Source organism: Arvicola amphibius, chromosome 8 (genome assembly GCF_903992535.2).
Source record: "Arvicola amphibius chromosome 8, mArvAmp1.2, whole genome shotgun sequence".
NCBI lineage: Eukaryota > Metazoa > Chordata > Mammalia > Rodentia > Cricetidae > Arvicola > Arvicola amphibius.
The window spans coordinates 50,366,279-50,375,917 of NC_052054.1; the positions used below are offsets into that span (position 1 = coordinate 50,366,279).

General features: G+C 38.4%; 1 pseudogene; it reads left to right on the plus strand.

Annotated features, from left to right (window-relative positions):
* The first annotated feature begins 573 nt into the window (after window positions 1-573).
* On the plus strand, window positions 574-1,341 carry LOC119821705 (annotated as a pseudogene).
* The last annotated feature ends 8,298 nt before the right edge of the window (window positions 1,342-9,639 follow it).

Here is a 9,639-nt window from a genome sequence, read left to right on the forward strand (position 1 = left end):
GAATGAGAAACTAGGAAGCAATTTTGTCAAAGCACAGAATTTGAAATCTTTACTTGGGGTTTTGCAGAACCAGGGAGCTTCTTTTCTCTAATTATAGTTTCTCCCCAAATAAACCTCCACATTCTTTCCTCAATATTGGTCCTAGCAAGAAGGCTGAGCAGGTAAAGCATTTGCTGTGCAATCATAGGAACCAGAATTCTTAGATTCTCAGCAAGCACATAAGTACCAGCTGGGCTTGGAAGATTGCTTGTTATCAGAGGATGTGAAAGATAAAACCAGGAATCCCAGCAGCAATTGGCTAGCTAACCTTTCTGATAAGGGTGTGCTCCTGGTTCAATTCAGAAACCCTGTCTCAATGACCACACAGAGAATGATTGTGGAACATATATACACTTACACTCACATACATATGGACACAAATATGTATACAAAATATAAATTTCCAAAAGCTAAAATGGAAGGTTCAGTAATCAACTCTCTGCTCCTCCCTGTTCCAGAGACTGCTCCCTCCCTGTCTCAGAGACAGGCTCTCCTTCTCACACAGTGCCAGTATTGTTTCTGAGATGCGATGCAATGGTGAAGGTCAAGGTGAGCAGATTTGTCCATATTGTACATTTGGTTACCAGGACTGCCATTACATCTAGTAAAATGGACATTGTTGCAATCAATGACCCATTCATTGACCTCAACTACATGGTCTACATGTTCACTATCACTCTACCCCTGGCAAGTTTCAACGGCACAGTCAAGGCTGAGATTGGGAACCTTGTCATCAATGGAAAGCAATGGAGAGGCCATCATCATCTTTCAGAAGTCAGATCCCACCAGCATCAAGTGAAGTGATGCTCATGCCAAGTATCTTGTGGAGTCTACTGGTGTCTTCACCACCATGGAAAAATCTGGGACGCACTTGAAGGGTGAGGCCAAAAATGTCATAACCTCTACCCTTTCTGCTAATGCCCCCATGTTTGTGATGAGTATGGACCATGAGAAGTATGACTATTCACTCAAGATTGCCAGCAATGCTTCCTGCACCATCAACTGCTTGACCCTTCAGCCAAGGTCATCCATGACAACTTTGGCATTTTAGAAGGACTCATGACCATAATCCATGCTGTGAATAACCCCCGTGAGAAGCTATGACGTGATGACCAGGGGCTGCCCAGGACATCATCCATGCATCCACTAGTGCTGGCAAGGCTGCGGATAAGGTCGTCCCAGAACTGAACAGGAAGCTCACGGGCAGGGCCTTCCATGTTCCTACCTCCAATGTGTCCATTGTAGAATTGCCTGGAAAAAGTTGCCAAGTATGAAGATGTCAAGAAGGGGATGAAGCAGTGAGATTTCACAAGGGCTTATCGCTAAATAAAAATTATTTTTCTCAGACAAGATCTCCTGAGTAAATAGGGGAGCATGGGGACCTTGAGGGAGGGTTGAAGGGGAGGGGAGAGGTAGTGAGGGGAGCAGAGAAAAATGTAGGGTCAATTAAAATCAATTAAAAAAAGAAGAAGAATCACTTTTTTCCAGGAATGAACCATCATATATAGGATTCAAACCCAAGTTATCAGCCCTAAACCAGTGTACATAGCAATAACAAAAATGCATATGTATGTAACAATAATAAGTATATATAAGAAGAAGATTTGGAGATGGAGTGGAGAAAGAAGGAAAGAGTTGCAAGGGATGGGAGAGAGGATGTAAAACCAATATATTCACATTTATCTAGTGGTTGGCTGATTTGTTTCTCTGATCTTCAGCTTTAATTACAGTATCTGTCTCTGGGCTTTTATTATTCATGCTACATTGGCCATTTTGACAGGGGTAAGATGGAATATTAAAGTAGTTTTGATTTGCATTTCCATAATGAATAAAGATGTTAATATTTCTTTAAGTGTTTCTTAGCCATTTATGTTTCATCTTTCAAGAGGCTACATTTAGTTCCATACTCCATTTTTTTAAATTGGGCTATTTGGTTTTTTTTAAGGTCTAGTGTTTCAGTTCTTTATAAATTTTAGATATTATCTCTCTATTGGACATGTAATTGTTAAAGAAATTCTACCATAAGTACACTTAAACTCATTGATACGGAAAACCAATTCCTTAATATAACCCCAGTAGATCAGACACTGAGAGCAACAAATGGGGTCTCCTGAAACTGAGAAGATTCTATAAAGCAAAGGACACAGTCAAAAAGACAAAATGGCAGCCTACGAAATGGGAAAAGGGCTGATTTCCAAAATATACAAAGAACTCAAAAAAACAGTCATCAAAAGAACAAATAATCCAAAAAAAGATGGGATTTAGACCTAAACAGAGAACTCTCAACAGATGAATCTAAAGTGGCTAAAAGATACTTAAAGAAATGTTTAACATCTTTAGCCACCAGAAAAATACAAATCGAAACAACTCTGAGATTCCATTTTACACCTCTAAGAATGGCCAAGATCAAAAATATTAAGGACAGGTTATAATGGAGAGGATGTAGAGTAAAGGAAACACTCCCCCTTTTCTGGTGGGAGTGCAAACTGGCACAGCCACTTTGGAAATCAGTATGGCAAATTCTCAGAAAATTAGAAAACAACATACCCCAAAACCCAGAAATGCCACTTTTGGGTATATACCACAGTCATCCAGATAGGGTGCAGAATATTGTGTCAATTTTTTTGTATTTGTCAAGATTTGCCTTGTGTGCAACTATATGGTCAATGTTGGAGAAAGGTCCATGAATTACTGAAAAGAAGACACCTTCTTCTCTGTTTGTATAAAGTGTTCTGTAATATTTGCTAGGTTCATTTGACTTATTATCTCATTTAGCTTCAGCATTTCTATTTAGTATTTGTCTGGATGGCCTGTCTATTGGTGAAACTGTAGTGTTGAAGTCTCCCACTATCTATGTGTGAGGCTAATATGTAATTTTATGTGTAGTATTATTTCTTTTATGAAGTTTGGGTGCCCTTTGTTTGATGTGCAAATGTTTAAAATTGCAATATCCTCTTGATGATTTTTTTCTTTAATGAGCATGTAACGACATTCTCCCTCCTAATTAGTTTTGGTTTGAAGTATATGTTGTCAGATACTAAAATGTGTACACCTCTTTGCTTCTTAGGTCCATTTGCTTGGGTTAACTTTTTTATCCTTTCACCCTGAACTGATATCAATCTTCAATGATAAGGTGTGGTTCTTGCACACAGTAGGAAGATGGCTCCCATTTTCAAATACAATCTGAGAATCTGTGTTTTATTAAGAAATTGAGACAATTGAGGTTGATAGTTGTCAATGAGTAGTTTGTTGATTCCTGTTATTTTGTTTTGTCCCCCCACCGACACACACACACACACACACACACACACTTTGATTTGCTAGTCTGGGATCAATTATTTCTTGTGATTTTTGGAGGGTGTGGTTAACCTCTTCAGGTTTAAGTTTTCCTTCCTGTGCCTTGTGTAGAGCCAGTTTAAGTAGATAGATGCTACTTAAATATTTTTAATCATGGAATGTTTTTCTGTTTCTTTCTATTGTGTAGATAGTTTTGCTGGTATATGCTGTGATCCATAGAGTTATACAATGAGAATTCAGATGACAAGATTACTAGGCTGACCCACAGGGATCACAATTGCAGAGCATTGGAGATATTCACCTTTTGAATAACTGCTGTGATTTCTGTAAAAACCCTTTTGAAGCCATAGCACACCATTTTCCATAGTAGAAGTCATTTCAAAAGCTCCCAGCAGTGTATTAATCAATTATGAAGCAAAACTCCCTCATGTAATGTTATATTGAATGACCTTTTCCCAAACCATGGCATAGTTCTCCCTCTGATCTAACCATTGTTGATTGCTAGGACTGAGAGGTCTCCTTTAATCAACTAACCCTTATCTGTTTTCACAGCCCTAAGAAATGCATGCCTAGTAGCCTTGCTATTGCCAGAGAATTGCTGATTGTGTCTGTAAGTGTATATGAACTGAAAACTTTGGAGGATGGCAGAACAATAAAGAAACTGATGCAGAAAAGTATGCCATGAAGAATTCTTTTCACCTTCAGATCCTAGTCCCTTTGCTTACTGAAGTATCTCCTGTGGACCCTAAGGGGAGGTTTTTAAGAGTGACCCTTAAAAGTCTCCAAAAAGTATAGTAGTCAGAGATAGCATCTCTGGTTTCTTTGATTTTATAGAAAATCTATCTAGACCTTTCCAGCTTGTATAATCTCCATTAAGAAATCGGGTATTATTCTAATTGAAATCAGGTATTATTGTATTGGATCTGCTTCTATATGTGACTAGGTCTTCTACTCTTGTAGCTTTTAATAACCTTTATTTGTTCTGGGCATTTAGTGTTTTGATTATTATGTATCATGGGCAATTCCTTTTCTGGTCCAATCTATCTGATGTTCTGTGTTTCTTGTACCTGAACAGGCATCTTCTTATTTAGATTAGGAAAATGGTCTATGATTTATTGAAGATATTTTCTGTGCTTTTGACATAAGTTTCTTCTTTCTCCATTCCTACTATTTTTAGATTTATTCTTTTCATCTTGTACTAGATTTCATGGATGTATTGTGCCAGAATGTTTTTAGATTTAACATTTTCTTTAACCAAGGTGTCCATATCTTCCATCTGTCTTCAAACACCTAAGATTCTCAGTTCTTCATTCTGTTGGTGAGGCTTACTTCTAAGTTTTTTTGCTTCCTAAATTTGTCATATCTAGTTTTACATCAGTTTGTGCTTTCTTTAATGATTCTATTTTTACTTTTATGTCTTCTACTGTTTTCTTTATGTCATTCCACTGTTTGTTTATGCTTTCATAGACTTTCTTAAAGGTTTATTCATATCTCTTTAAGGTCCTTGAACCTATACATAATAGTTATTTGGAAGTTCTTGTCTTTTGTTGCAGCTATATTACATTCATCAGGGCCTACTGAGTTTGGATAGAGGCCTATTTTCTTGGCTATTAATAATTTTATTTTTGTGCTGATGTCTAGGTATCTGAAGTTGGGATGATTGAGGTAATTCTAAGCATTGATATTTGAGGTTGTTTTTGTTGGGTGGGTGTTCCATTCCTTGGTTTCTGTTGCTTTGTCTGGAACTTAGGAAAATATGATGACTGAAGATTCACTGGTAGAGAGTGCAGGTCAATGGGTGGCAATGCATAAAAGTGGGTAAGAGAAAAAGACTGAGCACAATTAAGGAAAGAGCAAAAGAACTAGAACTTACCTAGAACTGCAGTGGTCCCCAAGGAGTTGAAGGTATAGTGGGAAAAGGAAAAGGGATCACTACACGTAGGTTGCATTAAACCAAAAAAAAAATGCCTAGGGAGACAGGGATAAAAGGAATTTGGAGATTTTGTACCTGAACCTCTGACCCAAGAGTTAGAGTCTCTGGTGATTGAAGTTGAAGTATGAGGATGGATATCTTTAAGCATAATGCAGGACAGGAAGGATGGTATGATTCACTCACTTGAGTCCCTACCAAGTGTGGCTACTGGGATCCCAGATAGAAAGCGTTGCTAGGTATTGGGAATTGTGTAATGCAAGCTCCATCCCCTCCCCCTTTCTCTGAGGCAATGCAGATCTTCCTTCCACTTCCAGCCTGTGTTCTGTCTGCCCCATCTCTCTTCAGAAGAGGTGGCTGGGGCTTTTTCTACTTTCCCCCTCCTCTCTTACTCTCTCTCCTTCCTGTCTCTCTCTCTCTCTCTCTCTCTCTCTCTCTCTCTCTCTCTCTCTCTCTCTCTCTGTGTGTGTGTGTGTGTGTGTGTTTCTGACTTTCCTTCTCCTTCTCCCTTTCTTCCCCTTCTCTTTCCTTCCCTTTTACTGAATAAATTATATGCAAACTCACTCTGCATGGTGTGCCTATTCATCTCTGTCTCTCACCAGCCATGGTTCCTCATGGGACCTGGCTATCTCTCCTGGCCAGCTTTGCCCCTTGGGGAGCTATGGATGTTTTATCTAAATAATAACAAACTGACAGGAAGGGATGGGGTTTGTTAGAAGAGGGGGCTAAGAGGGTCCACTGGGAAGGAGTCAGTCTGCATCTACACCAAGATTTGGCAGATATTGACTGAGTTTTCTGTCCTGCCTGGATCCCACAATCTGTTGTACATGGGTTTCTGTCTTGCCTTGTTCCCACAGTCATTCAGTCCCAAAGAAATCACACATTATTCTTATCTGTGTTAGCCACATGGCTCAGTACCTTATTGGGCAATGGGGCAGTCACATCTTGCATCTTCTGTGGCTGAGACAGGACTGCAGACCAAGTTTTCCTCTTCCCAGAATTCCCTGTTCAAATTGACCCGCCTCTGCTTCCTGTCTCGTTGTCCTGCCTATATTTCCTTCCTGGCTACTGGCCAATCAGTGTTTATTTAAAATATAATTGACAGGATACAGACCATTGTCCCAGACAGCCAGAATCTCTCAGGAATGTAAGTAGGGGGAGAGAACAGGCTCCTTTAGGAAAGCTACTACAGGACTGGGAATAAGACTGAAAATACTGCAATGGAGGACAAGAAGGAAAGTAAAATGCACCTACATGAATCCCCCACAATGTGGTCAATGGGGATCCCAGGCAGAGAATGTTCCTAGGTATCAGTGATTGACAAAAAGGGATGGGAGAAAGGAGCAAAGCTGGAGCTACAGAGGGCAGAGTACACAGGGAATTGAGGAAGGAAGAGAAGGAGGGTATTGGGGAGGAAAGTCCTGAAAGCAATCTTTTAATGGGAATTTTTACACTAATATTTATAAAGAAAAGCGTGAGACTGGAGTTGAATTATAACTTTTATTGAAAGCTATCTGTTCCTAACTCAATGTCAATATTAGTTTTAGTGTTTTATAAAAGTTTACTAGGAAGTACTATGCCATAGAAGATTTACCAAGAAGATACCTCCTTTCCTTTCAAGAATATATATACATATATACATATGTATATATAAACATGTATATATGTGCATACATATTACCAAATGAGTAATGATTAAGAAGTGGGTTGTCCCACAGCATACAGAAACAGCATACAGAAAGTGAGAGACCTTGAAACATTCATCCCCAGACAGGATGTCTTGACAAAATCCCTCCCCTAAGGGTTCAGGAATAGGAATAGGAATTGAAAAGAATATAAAAGCCAGAGAGGGTGGAGGACACCAAGAAAACAAGGCCCTCTAAATCAACATGACTGATGTACATATACACACAGAGCCTGAGCCAGCATGCACAGGGCCTGCACCAGATGGGGTCGTAGAGTTGAAAGAAGAAGAGGACACATACCCCAGTCCCTTACCCAGAAGCTATCTCCAATTGACAATCATTTGAAAATGAAACTTATCCCAATGAGAATTTATTGGAAGAAACAAACTACTCTTAAGGGTAGACTACTTGCCTAGAAGTAGATGGCCAACAGAAAATGAACTCAACTGTGTCTTTGAAGATTCTTCACCTCATAATGTCTTGTTGTGACTCTTCCTTCTTTTTATAATTTTATCTTATTATTACAATTTTATATTATATGACTATTGCCTGCTCTCATTTACTCTATAAGTCCTGTGTGTGTGTGTGTGTGTGTGTGTGTGTGTGTGTGTGTGTGTGTGTGTGTGTGTATGTGTGTGTGTGTGTGTGTTATGGCTTCCAGTTTAGTGTTGTTAGGGGAATCCTGAGTATGCAAACAACTGAATCTCTTGTGCCTTCTCTTGGGCTCTTTCCATTCTGTTTGTTTGTTTTGTACATTCCAATATGTTAGTTTTGTTTTATTGCATTTTATTCTATTATACTTTGTCCCATATCCTTTATGCCATTGAAGCCTGATTGTTTTCTAATGAGAGACAGAAAGGATGTGGGTCTGGATGGAAGGAGAGGTGTGAAAGAACTGAGAAGAGAAAGGGGAGGCAATAATCCGGATATATTATGTGAGAAAAAAATCTATTTTTATTAAAAGTGAAAAATAGTAAATTATACACCTGGTTCTTCCTCTGAAAACTTAGAAAACTGACTTTTTCCAACAAACACTTCCCAAGTGTTATTTGATGCTCCACATACTTTGCATTTCTATATATACTTTATTTTTGTTATTCACTTGCTTTTAATTTTTAGCTTTAATGGGGTTTGGTTTTTGTTTGTTTGTCTGTCTGCCTGTTTATTTGTTTTGAGCCAGATCTTTGAATACAAGCTGAACTTGTTATGTAGTTAAAATGATCCCCCTGTCTCCATCTCCCAAATTCTGGAGTTACAGTGTACATGACCACACATGAAGGATATTTCTAGATACCCTTTGATTGGTATAATGAATGACTCTTGAGTTTTGTATCTATATTTATAGTAAATGAGATCATTCTACTGTAATCATGAAAATGAAAACTAAAAGTCAGACCATGAACACAAGTGAAAGTTTTAGTGAGAGGAAGGACAATGAAGACTATGATGAATGATATGTTATATGTCATGCCAAAACTAACTCATATTTAAAATTGCAGAACCCCAAACATACAAAACACATCCCCACAGCACATCTCAGCTGCAGGCTGACAGTGTTCATGGATTATTTCTGCATTCTTCCTTCACCACAATGATGGGTCTGCTTGAACAAATGGGTGTTGTCTGGGTTTTCTGAAATTTTAGATTGCCCCTGTCTTTTGACAGAGATTTCTGTCCCACCAGGTCCAACAATAATTTAGTCCTAAATAAACACACAGAGGTCTACTGTTGTATGATTTCCCACTAGTGTGTTCCTGGCAGCCTGGCAGCTCAGACCCAAAATAATCACACAGAAACTATATTATTTAAAACACTGCTTGACCCATTAGCTCTAGCTCCTTATTGGCTAACTCTTACATCCTAATTTAACCCATTTCTATTAATATGTATATCGCCATGAGGCTATGGCTTACAGGGTAAAGTTCCAGTATCCATCTCTGGTGGGGCTACATGGCTTCTCTCTTGACTCTGCCTCCTTTCTCCTAGCATTCTGTTTTGTTTTCCCTGCCTAGCTCTGCTCTACCCTATCAACAAGTCAAGGCAGTTACTTTATTAATCAATGGTATTCACAGCATACAGAGGGAATTCCACATCACCTGTCTATATTATGAAGTTTATTATGAAGTATTTGGATTTCCATAACCAGCAATCATTTTTTATTTTCTCTTTGTTTGCAGACTTGTTTGTTTCCCCTGATGTTAGCTGTTCTGTGTATCCATCCACTTCCATGACACTGGTTTTCTTTATATGATTGATAATACTTGGATGGTTTCTGTGTCTTAAAATAAAGGATTTCATTAATTAGTAAGTATATTTACAATGTGCCACAGATTGAGTAATTTAATAAGCAGAAATTTATTTCTCCATAATTTTGGAGTATGGTCCAAGATCAATTAAGATGTCAACAACAGAAACCGGATCTTCTGCTATCACTCATGGTTTGTAGGTGACCAACCTGTCGTGCATTGCACAGGAGCTTCCTCTATTGTGTTTGCCTCAAATTTTTTTCTGGTTCCTGTCATATTAGATTAAAGGATATCTATGACCTCATTGTAATGGTCTTTATAACTACTGAATCTCCAAATATAGTCACATCTAGATATATTAAACATTATAACTTTAGTATATAAACTTGGAGGACAGAATTCAATCCTCAATAATAAATGAGAAGCCGAAGGATTCCCCAAT